The sequence below is a fragment of the Callospermophilus lateralis genome, chromosome 18 (genome assembly GCF_048772815.1).
Source record: "Callospermophilus lateralis isolate mCalLat2 chromosome 18, mCalLat2.hap1, whole genome shotgun sequence".
Taxonomy (NCBI): Eukaryota; Metazoa; Chordata; class Mammalia; order Rodentia; family Sciuridae; genus Callospermophilus; species Callospermophilus lateralis.
In genome coordinates, this window is record NC_135322.1 from 63273838 (window position 1) to 63289989 (window position 16152).

Genomic DNA, 16152 nt, shown 5'->3' on the forward strand with positions numbered 1-16152 from the left:
GGCAGGGAGGCCAGGGACAGGGAGGCCAGGGCAGGGAGGCCAGGGGAAAGGAAGACCAGGGGACAGGGAGGCCAGGGGGCAGGGAGGCCAGGGGCAGGGAGGCCAGGGCAGGGAGGCCAGGGGAAAGGAAGACCAGGGGACAGGGAGGCCAGGGGGCAGGGAGGCCGGGGGCAGGGAGGCCAGGGGCAGGGGTCTCCGATCAAGGCTGAGGAAGGCCACCCCTCAGCTGTTCTCTTCTCCTCTCTCTCTCCTCCTCCCCCCTCCTCCCCTCCACCTCCTTCTGTTTCTCTGTCTTTCCTCCTCTGTCTTCATTCCTTCCTCTCCTCCCGCCTTCCTTTCTCCTGGCCTCCCCTCGGGAGCCCACCCTGAGGCCCACCTGGAGCTGGGCAGGAGGTGGAGCTGAACAAACGCCAGGCTTTTAGCTGGGCCCAGCCACCCTGGAGGCCAAGGCAGGAGGATCACAGTTTGAGGCCAGCCTCAGCAACTAGTGAGACCCTCTCACAAAATAAAGTAAAAAGAGATGGGGCTGCTTCTCAGTATGGAGCACACCTGGGTTAAGTCCCAGCGCTGCAGGGGGGAGGGGGAGAGGGAGGGAGGGGGAGAGGGAGGGGGAGGGGGAGGGGGAGGAGGAGAGGGAGGGAGGAGGAGAGGAAGGGAGGGGGAGAGGGAGGGAGGGGAGAGGGAGGAGGGGAGAGGGAGGGAGGGGAGAGGGAGGAGGGGAGAGGGGAGGGAGGGAGGGGGAGGGAGGAAGGAAGGGAGGGGAGGGGGAGGGAGGGAAAGGGAGGGAGGGAGGATGGAAAGAAGGGAGGGAGGGAGGGGGAGAGGGAGGGAGGGGAGAGGGAGGAGGGGAGAGGGAGGGAGGGGGAGGGAGGAAGGAAGGGAGGGGAGGGGGAGGGAGGGAAAGGGAGGGAGGGAGGATGGAAAGAAGGGAGGGAGGGGGAGAGGGAGGGAGGGAGGGGGCAGGAGCAGCCTGGGGGGCTCTGGAACATGGAGGGAAGCCTGGGCCTGAGTGGAGGGAGCAGGGGGAGAGGGGTGGGTGGGGTGGGCCAGGCCTGGACATGGGGCCCGAGGGCTCTATTCTAAGACGAGGCAGAGCACCGGGGAGGCTTGGACCCACTCACTTCAGGAAGACCCCCGGGTGGGGAGGGGTGGGGGAGGGGAGAGGGGGTAGAGCGTGGTGGGTGGCGCCCTGCAGGTGGAGGGGAAGGGGCTGAGCCTGGAGAGGTCAGGGGCCCATCAGCAAGGGGGACGGTTGGGACAGCATTTGAGCATGGCCGAGAGAAGAGGGTAAAACACGGGCAGCTCTGGCGCAGGAGTCCTTAAGGACACACAGCCCCCCGAGCAGTCAGGAGGGCTTCCCGGGGGAGGAGGCCTCAGCTGAAAACAGAAGGGTGTGTGGGAGCTGCAGAGGAGGGGGATGCTGTCCAGGCGGCAGGACAGCCGTGCAAAGGCCCCGAGACAGGAACTGCAGGAGCAGAGCGTCTGAGGGCCGCAGGAGCCGTGTCCCAGTGCTCAGGTCCCATGAGGCAGGGCAGGGCTCAGGGGGTGGAGGACATTGTTCTGAGGGCCCCAGGGGCCCTGGAGGCTGGAAGCCTGGGCCAAGTCAGATTTGTGGCCTACAGGGACTCGGTGGTCACCAGCGGCATTTGATGGTGGACCCAGGGCTCCTCTCCTGGACAGCCCTGTGAAGTGGCTGGTGTCCGGGTGAGCTGCAGACCCCGGAGCCTCCCCTGGAAGGTGCTCCCAGGGTCCCCTTCAGCAACTGCAGGACACTGGCCTCAGTTTCCTCCAGACAAGGAGGAAGGAGGCCGGGGAGGCCAGGCTGAGCGAGCCGAGCCGCCGTGGGCTCTCCCTGTGCACCCCGACGCCCCAGGTAGGGCTCTGCAGAGGGATCTGAGAGGAAGGGGCTCTGGGGGTCAGGGCAACAGCCAGGAGCCCAGGGCTGTCGTCACGGCCACTCTGGCCCAAGAGGCTACTGACCTAAGGACGGCGGAGGAGGCCGAGGAGGGAGGCTCTGGGCACCGACTGTCGTGGGTGGCGGCCTGACCGCTGAGCCTCTCCCCTGGCGGCTGGGGGTGGTGGGCTGCAGCCTGCCCCCCGGCCGGCAGTCCTGTCCCTCCCCAGACCCCGGAGGGCGTCACGGAGAGGAACTGGGACAGCTCATCTGGAGGAGGGGCGCGCAGTGCGTCTGACCGCCAGGCTGCCCCTGGACACCACGGCCCCGCGGCCAGGACGCCTCAGCTACGCGGCAGCCCCAGGCCTGGGCGACTGGTCAGTTGGGTCTGAGGAGGGTCGACTCAAAGCTCTGCCCATTTTTAAGTTGGGTTATTTGCTTTTTCTTGTTCGGTGGGAAGCATGCACTGGGGGTGGGACCTGGGATGTCCCCAAAGGCTCACATGTGCAGGGCGTGGGCCCAGCTTGCTGCAGTTTGGGGGACAGTGGAACCCTTAAGAGACGGAGCCTGGTGGGAGGTCTTTAGGTCATTGGGGCGTGTCCCCAAAGGGACCTCTGCCTCCGTCTCTCCTTCCTGGCCATGAGGACAGCAGTTCTGCTCCTTGACCTGCTCCTGCCACCGTGACCCGCCTCCCCACAGACCCCCTCCCTCCCCAGGGCCCACAACCACAAGCATACGGGGCAGGGCAGGAACCCAGCAACCCCATCGGGGTAGTGCCCAGGACACACTGTCCATTAACTCCCTCATCAGACAAACCCGAGGGAGCACAGGGTTGGACATCTGCGCCTCCGCCAGAGCAGTACTAACTCCAGAGATGGGAGTTCAAATCACTCCCACAGGGGTAAAAGGACCTCTTCCCCAAGGAACAGTAGGCTTATTGTTAGGACGCAGTTCTTCTACACTAAAAGGACTTATGATAAGTCCTGGGGTAATTGATCCCGATTATGTAGGTGAAATAAAAATTATAGCTAGTTCTCCAAGAGGTATATCAGTAATTTTACCTGGAGATAGAATAGCACAGTTGTTAATAATACCCAGCCCACATGATAAATTTTCTAGTCGTAGTGTAGAAAGAGGTTCCAGGGGATTAGGCTCCACAGGTGTAGATTGGGCTATGCTGTCTTTAAATTTAGATTCTCACCCAATGCTAAAACTAAATATTCAAGGACATGAATTTAATGGGCTAATGGACACAGGTGCTGACCTTAGCATCATATCTCGTCAAGAATGGCTAAAACATTGGCCATTACAGCAAGCCACTCAAACGCTTCGAGGCCTAGGAGTGGCGACTAATCCCCATAGAAGTGCAATGGTATTAGATTGGAAGGATCCTGAAGGATGTGAGGGAACTATACAGCCATATGTATTGGATCATCTTCCTATAAATTTATGGGGACGAGATGTCCTAGATCAATTAGGTTTGACGTTAACAAATAACATGAATCCTAATGCGCCCACTACTAGGGCTAGACAAGGTTTTAGGAAAGAAAAAAGATTAGGAGAACAAGAACAAGGTATAGCAGCACCAATTCAAATAGATCAAGGAATAAATAGACATGGACTGGGTTTTCAGGAGGGGCCACTGAGACAATCAAAATTACTTGGAAATCAGAAAGACCAGTATGGGTTCCTCAGTGGCCCCTGACTAAAGAAAAGATACAAGCAGCCCATGACCTGGTCAATCAACAATTAGCGGAGGGACATATACAACCTTCCGTATCTCCCTATAATACTCCCATTTTTATCATCAAAAAGAAATCTGGTAAATGGAGATTATTGCAAGATTTAAGAGCCATTAATAATGAGATGGTTATTATGGGACTTGCTCAATCAGGGATTCCTCAATTGTCTGCTTTGCCAAAAACCTGGTATGTTTTAGCAATAGATTAAAGATTGTTGTTTCTTTTTTTCCATTCCAATTCATCCCGAGGACAGTCCACGTTTTGCATTTACTATCCCTGCCCTGAATCATGAAGGTCCTGATCAGAGATATGAATGGAAAGTACTCCCTCAAGGGATGGCTAACAGCCCAACTATGTGTCAAATTTATGTTAACAAAGCAATCCAGCCACTTAGAAATCAAAATCCTGAACTACAAATATTTCACTATATGGATGATGTATTATTAGCACATAAAGATAAAAACACATTGCTAAAATGTTATGCCACACTTACAAACTTATTAAAAAATTATAATCTAGAGATAGCAATAGATAAAGTACAATTAAATTTTCCAATTAATTATTTAGGAGTTCTATTATCCTCAACCATGGTCCGTTCACCAAAAATTCAAATACGAGTAGATCAACACTTAACGACTTTCAAAAGTTATTGGGAGACATAAATTGGATAAGGCCTTATCTAGGCATACCAATAGGAGAGTTGGGACCTTTATTTGATATTCTAAAAGGTCCATCAGATCCAAATTCATCCCGCATGTTAACGCCTGATGCAAGAAAGGCATTAAAAATTATTGAAACATATATGGAAAATATGCATTTGGATAGAATTGATATAAGTTTGCCTTTATTATTTATTGTACTACAAACAAAAAATATTCCTACAGGAGTATTTTGGCAAGAAGGTCCATTATTGTGGATACGTTTATCTTATTCTCCTAACACTATTCTTTCTAGGTATCCTGAGGCTGTAGGACAATTAATACTTAAAGGAATAAAAGCAGTGAAGGGAGTGTTTGGAATTTCTCCCAATAAAATTATTACTCCATATACTATGGATCAAATTGATGAGTTAGCTAATGAGTTAAATACTTGGGCAATAATCATGTGCAAATCTAATGTTTCATTTGATAACCACTTACCATCTAATCCTTTGTTGTCTTTTTGGTCTAAGCATCCTGTAGTTTTTCCAAAAATGACAAGAAAAACCCCTATCATGAATGCTCCAAATATATTCACTGATGGGTCAAATAATGGTACAGCAGCAGTAGTTACCCCTGATCAAACTTTTACATTTTTAGTACCCAAACAATCAGCTCAAAAGGTAGAGCTTAATGCAGTTTTACAAGCTTTTGTGATGTTTAAAGATTCTGTATTTAATTTATTTTCTGATAGTCAGTATGTAGTTAATGCTATAGTATCCTTGAAGATGCTGGTAGGATTTCCCCTTCCTCTACTGTTTTCTCCTTGTTTTCCACTATACAAAGTCTAATCTGGGACAGAAAAGATCCATTCTTTATAGGACATATCAGGGCACATACAGGATTGCCTGGAGCCCTTAGTTTGGGCAATGATTTAGCAGATAAATCTACACATGACATACATATTTTCTCTACACTAGAAGAAGCTACGAATTTTCATAAAAAGTTCCATGTCAATGCTAATACTTTACAAAAGCGTTTTAGAATAACTAAGGAACAAGCTAGACAAATAATAAAACAATGTCAAAATTGTGTGACCTTTTTACCACAAGTTAATCTTGGAGTCAATCGTAGAGGACTGATACCTAACCATATTTGGCAGATGGACGTCACACATTTGCCAGAATTTGGAAAATTAAAATATTTACATGTTACAGTTGATACTTCTTCCGGATTTTTGATGGGCTCCCTTCATGCCAGAGAAAAAAACTAAAGATGTTATAGCTCATTGCTTACAAAATTTTGCCACTGTGGGTGTTCCAAAACAGTTAAAAACAGATAATGTCCTGGTTATACCTCTACCTCTTTTAAACAATTTTGCTCATCATTTGGCATTACTCATATAACAGGGATCCCATACAATCCACAGGGACAAGGCATAGTTGAAAGAGCTCATCAAACCATTAAAACATACTTATTAAAGCAAAAAGAGGGAATTGGAAAGGGGTATATATCCCCCAAAGATAAACTTAAAATAACCCTTTTTACTCTAAACTTTTTAATTTGGATTCATCAGGGCTTAGTGCTGCGGAAAGACATATGTATCCAAAAAATGTACATAAGCCTAAGGTGCTTTGGAGGATATTCTAACAGAACAGTGGAAAGGTCCTGACCCAGTGATTGTCTGGAGTCGGGGTTCTGTTTGTGTGTTTCCACAGGAGAACAGCAGCCGATTTGGATTCCAGAGAGACTAACCAAAGCGATTTCTACAGACCAAAAAGAAGATGATTTGACTGAAATCCATAACAGCTGATATCCAGAACTCCAGCTTGGCCATTCTTACATCTGTGACAGTGATTAACCAGGATGCTTTTTTCAATATCTGTTTTATTATTGCCTTTTCCCACATCATAAAGTTCTATTTTATTTTTTGAGCTCATACAGACCTAGGTTAATGTTTTTCTGATCAGTTTTATTTTTTGACTGTGGAGTTTTAAACATTGCAATGGAGATTTCACCTGTGTGAAGCTACAAGGCCTTTACTGTTGTCTTATGTGTTGTACATTTGTGTGCACCTTGTGTTTTGTGTTGTATGTCTGTGTGTGCGTATGTCCATATTTCATATACGAGGAGCGCTCATGAGAAAATGGATCCGAATTTTTTTTTATTCACGTGATTTAAATGGTTTAATTTAAATTGGGTAAACAGCTGTTAAGGATTGTTTTTAAAGGAGGTTAACAGATCTGTTTGTTTACTTTCACCTTTCCTTTTCATTATATTTAATAATTCTGTTCAGGATAATGTCTCTTTAGCATCATTGCCAGAATTCCTATCTTCATCCCAGTTCCAGTGAAGACAAAGATAAAACCAAACTACAGCTTCTATGATAGCTATCACAGTAAACTGTATAAACTGATGCATCAATGAATATAACTCAACAAGTAATGCTCAATTCAAGGAGTCGATTTACTTTGGGAGGAAATGGACATATTAATAGATTCCTCCGCTTTGAACTGCTTGCAGAACTTGCCTGGACTATGTATCACTTGTATGCATTGTGAACTATCGTTTGGTGCAGCGAATTGTGGTAGTGTTGGCATATCTTTGCTGATGGTGTCACCAGTGATGCAATTTTTCCAAAGGAGCCATCAATTGGCTTGGTGTCGTGGCATTTCTGTATCCTTCTCCCTTCTACTAGTGATGGTCTAAAATTTGGGGGCCAACAGAGGTGAGGCAAAAGAACCTCACCCCCCGACTGGCACCAAGGCCAAATTTGGGGGCCAACAGAGGTGAGGCAAAGAACCACACCCCCCCCACTGGTGCATAGGCCTATCCACAAGTATGGCTATATGCTGGACTGGTAGTCAGTGACGGGTATGATCCAATTGCAGTGGTACCAACCTAAGACAGGAGGCTGACGCCTAGAGGTCAGATCATCCGATGACAGGTAAGGACCATATGTTGAATTGGACAACCTAACAGGCACGGTCCCTAAGCCACATTGCTTGTTGTTTAATTAATCAGAAGGGGGGAGATGCTGAGAGCCATAGCTAAGTAGGAATGACGCATGGCAATTTCCTTGTCAGCCTACCCCATGTTGCTTAGAGGGAGGACTCTCCATTGTGGAAATGGGCTTGCCTTGGACCCAGGTCATTTGCAGTGACATTGCATGAAAGGTGACCTTGCTCAAGGACCAGGGCGGATCCGGGTTTAGGGTGGATCAGGGTTTAGGGCTGTTCCAGGTTTAAGGTGATTCCTGCTGGGAATAGGGCGTATCCTGCTGCCTCAGGCGCCTGCCAGCTCCTTGAGTTCAGAGAGTATTTTGGGATGCAGAACCTGGTGGAGGTGTGGATTTTCCCCAGAACCTGTGTGTAGAGTGCCGGTGACAGTTCGGGAATAAAGAATTGCTGTTTGAATCTACAAGGCTGTGAGTGGCTCATGATTTTGTGCCCAGCCAGACTGCGGCAGCCACCAGCCATCAGACCTTCAAAACTATGAAAAAAAAATGGCCCTTTTTTTCTTCTTAACCATTAGATCATGGCTGTTTGTTTTTGTTATTATTATTGGTTGTTTGGACATAACATTAGGAATCATTTTGATATGATTATAAAAGCACAGAATATAATTTGCTCCACTTCAGATCCCAGTCCTTCCCCTTTCTCTCCCCTTCTGCCTCCCTCCCTTTTTTCTTTATAAAGTTGCCTCTGTCAGGTGTTTGTCACAGTGCAGAAAGCTGACCAGAGCAGCATTCTCTACAGGTTCTAGATCTACGTTCCTTATCAGATGTACGGTTTGTAGACATTTCCTCCACCCTGTAGGTCGTCTTGGCTTTCTCAATGGTCTCCTTTGGAGCATAAATGGTTTTGTTTTTGATGAATTTCAATCTGCCTATTGTTTTTTCTTTTTGATGTTCTTTGTAAAAATGAAACGGTCTTATCTAAGGTTGTGAAGGTTTTTCTCCTATATTTTATTCTAGGACTTTTATAATTTTAACTCTACATTTAGATCTTTCTTTTTAATTTTTTTTTTTTTTATTTTCATGTGGTGCTGAGGATTGAACCCAGGGCCTTGCACATGCCAGGCAAGCGCTCTCCTGCCGACCCCAGCCCAGCCCTAGATCTTTGATCTACTCAATTCTTGCGTGTGAGGTGTGAGGTAGGATCCACTTCATTCTTTTCCATGAGGACATCTAGTGTCCGGACCCTGTTTGTTGAAATGGCTGTTCTGCTCCCACTGAATGGTCTTGGCTCCCTTGTCAAAGGCCAGTGGCCACCCAGGTATGGTGGCCACACCTGTCATCCCAGTGACTTGGGAGCCTGGGGCAGGAGAATCCCAAGTTCAAGGCCAGCCTGGACAACTTAGTGAGACCCTGTCTCAAAATAAAAAATAAAACGTGCTGCGGTGTAGCTCAGTGGTAGAGCACCCCCGGGTTCACCCCAGCACCAAAAAAGGAAAAACCAGTCACCCGTAGACGTGTATTCTGGACTCTGGATTCGTTCCCGTTGATCTTGATGTCTGTCTCCCTCCCAGCCACACAGTCTTGGGGACTGTAAGACCAGGACAGGGGCAGGGGTGTCGCGACCACAACACAGGCACCTCCCTGTGGGCACAGCGGGGACAGCCCTGAGACCTAGGGGGACTCAGACTCCTGCAGAGCTTCAGGGTTCTGGGTGGCCTGGGCCAACCACAGAGCTGTGATGAGACAGCAGTAAGAAAGGTGGCGGCCGGGGGCCTGGGGTCAGGGGCCTGGGGTCAGGGGTCAGGGGCCTGGGGCCAGGGGCCTGGGGTCAGGGGCCTGGGGCTGGAGGTCTGGGGCCAGGGGCCTGGCAAGGGAAGGGCTCTGGGGTGGGAGGCTACAGTGGGCCTTGCATGCCCAGCTCTGGTGTCCAGGCTTGATGTCTGGGGCAACCACAGCCCTGGAGGACAGAGTGGCAGGGCAGCAGGTGGCAGTGGGGGGAAGCCCCCACGCTGTGCAGAAGCCTCGGCCCTCCCCCGGCAGCCGTCCACTCCTGCCCAATTGCCACTACCCAAGGCCTGTGGTGCTCCAGGGGCCTCTGGCCAAGGCCCTCTGGAAAGCACCAGGGCCACAGCACCTCTTTCCAGTGCCCGGGACCCTGGGTGGCCGGAAGAAGTGCATTGTGCACTGGCCTCAGGATTTCCTGCAGTGGCCATGGGCTGGACGGGGCTTTGTGGAAACCCTCCCCAGGGAGCTCCGTGCTGCCCGGACAGGGTCAGGCCCGGGAGGTGGTGGGAGGGCCCTGCAGGGAGCAGCCGCCATCTGCCTGGGGGGCTTGGGGACCCTGGAGCCTCTCCCACCCATCTGGCTCTGGGTGCAGTCACCGCCCCTCCTCCAGCCCTGGGCTGCCCCCGTGCCACGTCCGACTCCGTCACCTCTCACGTCCGACTCCGTCACCTCTCACACCCTGGGCTGCCCCCACATCACGGCTGTCTTGGCCTCCTCCTGGCACCTCTGTGGGCTGGTGCTGACTGGGCACTGAGGTGGGTGGCCGTCTCCTGACCCCAGCGGGCATCTCCCCTCTGCTCTTTGCCCCCAGCAGAAACATCTGGGGCAGCCTGGGCAGAGCTGGGAGGTGAGGCTTTGCTCGGCTGTCCCCAGCCTCATCTGGTGGCCCTTTGCCCCCCTACTCTCCCTGAGGACATGGAGGGCTGGTGAACTGCAGAAGGTCACCCCGGGCCCTGCCCACGTGCTCCTGAGGGTCACTCTGACACTGCAGCCTAAACCCAGCCGTGGCAGAGCAGGGAGCGCAGGCCAAGGTGGGATTTTACTTACACAGCAGTGTCCGCCAGGCCTAGGAGGGGGCTCCAGGAAAGGCCTGGGGGGTCCTCAGGGCAGGGGAGCTGAGCTGCGGCCACCCCACCCCGTGGGGTGCAGGGTCTCCCCACGCCGCCACCACCACCCACCTCCCCAAAGACCACAATACCCCAGGGGCATGACCACCCACCAAAGGCCGCAGCCGCCAAGCCCAGCCAGGGCCCATAGCTGTCACCAAATTGCCAAAACCCATACGTGTCCTCGTGGCCCAGGTCCAAGCCAGACTGATCACTCCCGAGACGACGTCCAGGTGGCTGTGGGGGCAGGGAGGCGGGACCTGGTTCTGCCCCAGGGAAGGGGGAAATGTCCTCAGATCCCAGGGTCTGGGCCCTCTGTCCCACCCTGAGCGCACTGCCCCCTGCTGACCCAGCCACGCCTGGCCACGGAGCCTAACTCCGGGTCAGCGTGCCCTCAGAGCCAGCAGACCTGGGGCCAGCCACCAGGAGCCTCTGCGTCCAGCTCACTTTCCTCAGACAGCAGAGCCTGGGAGGGCGCCTGAGCCTGAGATGTGGCCCCGAGCCGCGTGACCCGTCCTCGGATCCGTTCCCTTGTCCGCCCCTGCCCTGCCGGAAGCAGGGACATGCTTCAAGTTCCAGGTTGGGCTTTCCACGGGGCAGGGGCAGGGCGGGGCAGGGGGCGAAACACCGACAGCCTCCTGGTCACTGGGCCAAGGGGCAGCTTGGTGGCTCTTAGTGGTCACTCGGGTGGAGCCCAGGCGGGGCCACGACCCTCAGGTAGGCACCTCTGCCCTGGATGGCCTGGGCGGGAGGGTGGGGACCCTCTGGAGGCAGCCTGGGGGGCGCAGGCAGGGTCTGCCCCCCAAAGATCATAGGAAAGATGGGACCAGGGCGTGTCAGGGTCCCGGTGGCCTGGGGCCGAGGGGCTGCGGGAGACGCAGGGGTGGCACCTCCTCCACCTGAGTCCAGCCAGCTTCGCCTGGCGGGGACGGGGTGCCTGGGGGGGCTGCAGGATGCTGAAGGGGCCTGCCCCTGGGACAGTGCAAGGGCAGAGGGGACAGCGGCTTGGTGTGCCCAGGGGAGGGTGCTGTAGGAGGGGCCAAGACGCAGATTGGGCTTCCGGCCTCTGAGGAAATTCCAATTAGACGTGCTGAGACGTTCGGGGGAGATAAGCTGACTCGCGGGCAGGCGGACCCTGGGGGCTGGTGCCTGGGTGGGGCGTCCTGAGTCAGCCTGCAGTGTGAGGGCACAGAGAGGGTATTGAGCCTGGCACAGTGGCCCACCCCTGTCATCCTGGAGGCTGAGGCAGGAGGATCTCGAGTTCAAAGCCAGCCTCAGCAACTTAGCGAGGCCCTAAGGACTTCGTGAGACCCTGTCTCTAAACACAATATAAAATTGGGGGCTAGGAATGTGGCTTAGTGGCTGAGCACCCTTGGATTCAATTTTCTGTACCCCCCAAAAAATGTGTGGAGAGCATCATATGGGTGTCCTGAGGCCGCTGGTCGGAAGTGTGACCCGGGACTGCTGGGCGAGGGCTGAGCTGTCAGTGGCTGGATCCTCCTAGCTCCTCACCTTTGCAGCATCTGGAGACCATCTGCTGGCCCCTTCCTGTCTGTCCCTCTCTCTGACCCCACCTCCCTCTTCCCAGTGACATCGGGGTACCCCTATCTCGAGATCCTTAACTGAAACCACTCCTGTGCCGTCCCTCTGCTGTCCAAGTTAACGCAGTGCCAGGTTCCAGGGACTGGGACCCTGTGGGTCCCTGGGGGTCACTCTTCAGATGAGCACAGCATTGCTGTCCAGGCTGCTCTCCCAGGAGAGGAATTTGGGGCCCAAGCTCAGGGGTGGCAGGGGCCAAGGCACCCTGGGAAGCTGCAGCCCGTCCCCACAGCTGAAGTCCACTGGAGGCACGGAGGCCCCAGGTTTGGGGCGGAGGCCCTGGACGGCCCCCTGGGGCCAGTCTTCTGTCTCTGAGGTCTGCTTGCGGCAGGTGAAGGCCGGGCTGTCTCTGGGGGCTGGCGGGTGGGTGGGGTGACGTGCCTTGCAGGCACCCAGGAGGGACAGCAGTGCTTGGTGGACCCGCGGGGCGTGGGGGGCAGGCAGGGGCGTGGGGGGGCCGGCGGGAGGCCTGGGCTTGCAGCGAAGTTATGTGAAAGGAGCCAGGAGGCGCCACCGCAGGGCAGGTCCCGAGGTCTTTGGCTCTGCTGAGTGGCCTTGAGACGACCTGAAGGGACAGCCAGAGCCCACAGGCGGGGGCCTGCTGCCCGAGGCTGCTGTCCAGGAGCAGCCTCCAACCAGGGGCTCCAGGTCCCAAGGCCTCCGACCTGCAGGGGCCGTGCCTGGGGACTCCTGGTGCCTCTTCTGCTCTGAGAGGGGACAGCGGCTTGGTGTGCCCAGGGGAGGGTGCTGTAGGAGGGACAGAGCTGGCTCAGTGACGGAGTAGCAGGGTGCCTGGTGCGAGAGGGCGCCCGGGGTGGAACAACTGCGGCCTGGCGTGTGGGGGCTGGTGACGACGGAGGGCCTGCTCTAAACACTCGTCACACAGGCCGCTGGCTGGGCCGCCACCCCACCTCACGGTGGAGCCAGAGAGGCGCAGCCAGGTGGGTGACGAGCCCAGGTCACTGCACAGGGGTGAGGAGAGGCTCAGCCCCGGACACCCGGGCCCTGGGTCCTTTCTTCTAGCTGCTGTCCAGCTGCTCGCTGGGCAGCGGGAGCCACAGAAGGTCTGAGAGCCAGATGTGGCAGTGGGTGCTGGTGGGTTGCTGGGCGTTTGGGGGGGCTGGGAGGTGGGGCTGCGTAAGGGACAGGGAGAGGCAGCAAGAGGGCGGTCTCCAGCAAACCCAGGAATGAGGACCAGGGTGCCCACGGCCACTGGGCACTAAGGATGAGTGGCCACGGGCTGAGGCCCCCAGGAAGGTGCTGTGGCGCCCGGGAAGAGCTGGCCCGGGGGGCTGCAGGCGGTCCCTGGCCTGGTCCTGTCGTCCCGGCCTCCTCTCCCACAAGGCAGGGCCACGGGAACCCCGGCGGCACAGCCCCACGTGGGCTTCTTCCTGCGGGAGGACCTGGTCAGGCCACATCCTGCCCTGGTGGAGCTGGGGCAGCTCCCCGGGACACAGCCTGGCCTGGCCTCGGTCCTATTAAAAGCCAGCCGAGTCGGGCAGAGGACTGTGCTCTGCAGAGCCTGCCCTGGGCCGGCCACTGCCAAGGGGCCACGCCCGCCGGCCCTGGGCTCAGACCAGCAGCCTGGCCCTGGGCGGCTCCGGGTCTCTCAGTGTCCTTCTCGGTAGACGTGGAGATGAGCAGTGGGTCAGGCACCATTCTGGGTGCAAGGACCCAGCAGTGGGCACGAGGAGGACCCTGACCAGGGCTCTCGCGTGTCCCCTTGAAGGACTGCCACAGCACCCTGCCGGGAGGGCTCTCTTTTGCGGGGGTTGATGCTCCCCTCTGCTTTTTGTTTACTTAATCACTTTATTTTATTTTTAAATCTTGAGACGAGGCCTGACCACGTTTCCCAGATGCCCTCGAACTCCTGGGCTTGAGCAGCCACCGCCCCCACCCCAGCCTCCCAGGCAGCCGGGACCCCCGTGCAGGGCCCACACCCGCTGCCCATTTTAAAAACGGAGGCAAAATCCAACATGAAATCCACACTTGACCAAGGGACAGCGCACGGGGTTCAGGGTAGCCGTGGTGGGCAGCCTGTCCCTCTGGTTTCTGAGGCCTTCAGCCCCCGAGGAAACCCGCCCCTTCTCCCCCTGGCCCCCAGCCCTGCAGAGTCACTGGGCAGCACCCTGCTCTAGGCCCACCTCTCCTGCCCGAGTTGTGCAAACTGAACTGGACGCCGTGTGGCCCTCTGCGCCTGGTGCCTGCCCACAGCCCGAGGGCCGCTGTTCCTTCTCGTGGCCGACTAGTGGTTAGTGGCTGAACAGTGGTGGTGGGCTGTGTGGTGGGCCCAAGGGTTGTCGTCCAGCCTCTGTTGACGGGTGTCTGGGTTGTCTCCATTTTGATCCCCTTTTCTAAGCTGGGGACTTCCTGCCCACTCGACAGGCCAAGGCCCGGGCCCCGGGACAGAGCCCACCGTGATTCCCAGGGCCCAGATGGGCTGGGGGCACAAGGGAGGATCTGGAGGTGCTGGGACTCCTGATTCATCTTCCAGCGCTGGGGACCTGCGCTGGGGACAGCTACAGGGCCAGACTCACTGTAAGAAGGCGCGTCTTCCCGTGGGCCTCCTGCTTCACACAGCCTCCTTCCAGAGGCGGCTGAGGCTTTCAGCCTCCTGAGCCCTCCTCCGGGCCCGACTGGCCCCAGCTCTGGGCTGTGTGTCCCAAGCTCACGTGACTCTGCTTGGTGACCGGGTCTTCGGCATCTTCCAGTGCCGTGGGTGTCGGGGAGGAGTCGCTGGGAGAGCCCGGCCAGGCGGTGCCCACCGCGGCATGAAGAAGGTCTGCCCGCCAGCGCCTTCCCCTCCGCACCGTGGGTCCAGGTGACCTTTGGTCAGCATGGCTGTGCACCCCAGGGACAGGTGGGCCCACAGCCCCTGCCCCGCCTCACGGTGAGGGAAACTGAGGCTCGGAAGGTGACATCCCTCACCCCGGGTCTTGTGGAGGCCACTGGTGGCTGGCAGTGCCTGGGGACAGGTACAGGTGGAGGCTCCTCCTCCCTCGGGTGCCCCTGTCCTCAGAGGCCACGCAGGGCGCCATGCGTCCAGCACACAGTGTCTGTACTGCACGGCATGCCCGACCGAGAGGCCCTGGGTCAAGGCAAAGGACCCTGAGGCCCTGGGAGGCTCCTCCCACCCAGCAGGGAGCGGGGCCCTGGGGTCACCCGGCAGAGCAGCCCCAGCATCTGCTCCTGAGGGGGCCCAGGTGGGGCAAGGGGGCAGCAGGCTGTGCCAGGGTGGCCGCATCTGTGTCTGTGGGAGCTGCTGGGGTGCTCCTGGGGGCAGTCAGAATCCCAGCGTCCCCTCCTGCCCCTGGGCTGCTCACCAGCCGGGGGGGAAAGCCCTCCCTGGGGCCTTGTCCAGCCAGGGGCAGGAGCCAGGGGCAGGTGGCTGGACGGCGGCTCTCGCTCAGGAAGCGCCATTCAGCCTGAAGACCTGGGCCAGGCGGCCTTCCTGGGACCGGGGTCACCGACTGCCCTGTCCCTGCCCCGAGGCACTGCTGGCTCCCACACTTGGGCCTCTGGGACAAAGCCTTCCCTGGGGGTTCCTGGCCCTGGGCACGGGGGAGGGCGCCAGGCTCCGCGCGCCCCAGGGTTCCACAGGAGTCAGGGACAGGGTCCTTCAAAGACCTCACTGTGGGTCAGAGGGCACTGGTTGCCGTGTCCCTGGCCAGGGAAGTCACGGTCATAGCCTGACCCTTCAGATTCAGCTGTCCCCACCTCCCTGTCCCCCCCCATGCCCCACCCAGGCCGTCCCTGTCCCCCACCTCTGTGCACCCTCTCCCCAGGTGCATTTCTTGGTCCCAGTTTGGTGAGTGGCTGGGGACTTCTAATACCCTGAGGGTGGAGGCCACGGGCAAGACCCCGGAAGTCAGAGCCCAGGACAGGACTGGCCTGCAGCCGCCGATCCACCCAGGCAGCTACCTAGCGTTTACCAAAAGACCGGCGTTGGAGGGCTCAGACGTGACACTGGAGTTAGCCAACGGGGGGCCACAGCCCAGCTCTCCGGCCTCCACGTTGAAGGCCGTCTCCTCCAGGTGGAGTGAGGGCCTCCGCTCCTGGGGCAGACAGAAGGCTGAGCCCACGCGGTACGGACACGCCAACCCCAGGGCAACGCCTGATAGGGTGCAGAGCTGCCGGACAGCGGGCCAGGACCAGGGTTCAGTGGCTCTTCACAGACCCTTCCTCCAGGGAATCCGCAGAGAACCACCACGTACTGGCCAGCCCCACGTGTCCCCGACTCCCCAGAGTAAAGGTGACCGGTGGTCAGCTCCATCCCTCTACATGTGGACGCTGGGCAGCCCTGGGGGAGGCGCTGATGGCAGGGAGCACGTCCAGGTCCAGGGCCTCCTGGGCTGCCCGCCTCCCGCGGGGCCGGCGGAGGACGAACCTCACCACCACTGTGGCTCCTGCCTGGCCTCCGGCCCTCCCC

At 56.6% G+C, this 16152-nt stretch overlaps 1 long non-coding RNA gene across 1 annotated transcript; it reads left to right on the plus strand.

The window, feature by feature from the left end:
* The first annotated feature begins 1256 nt into the window (after window positions 1-1256).
* Window positions 1257-8151, plus strand: LOC143383809 (uncharacterized). The gene is made up of 2 exons (XR_013089199.2): window positions 1257-1873; window positions 2125-8151. It is a non-coding gene; the product is annotated as an uncharacterized LOC143383809 (long non-coding RNA).
* The last annotated feature ends 8001 nt before the right edge of the window (window positions 8152-16152 follow it).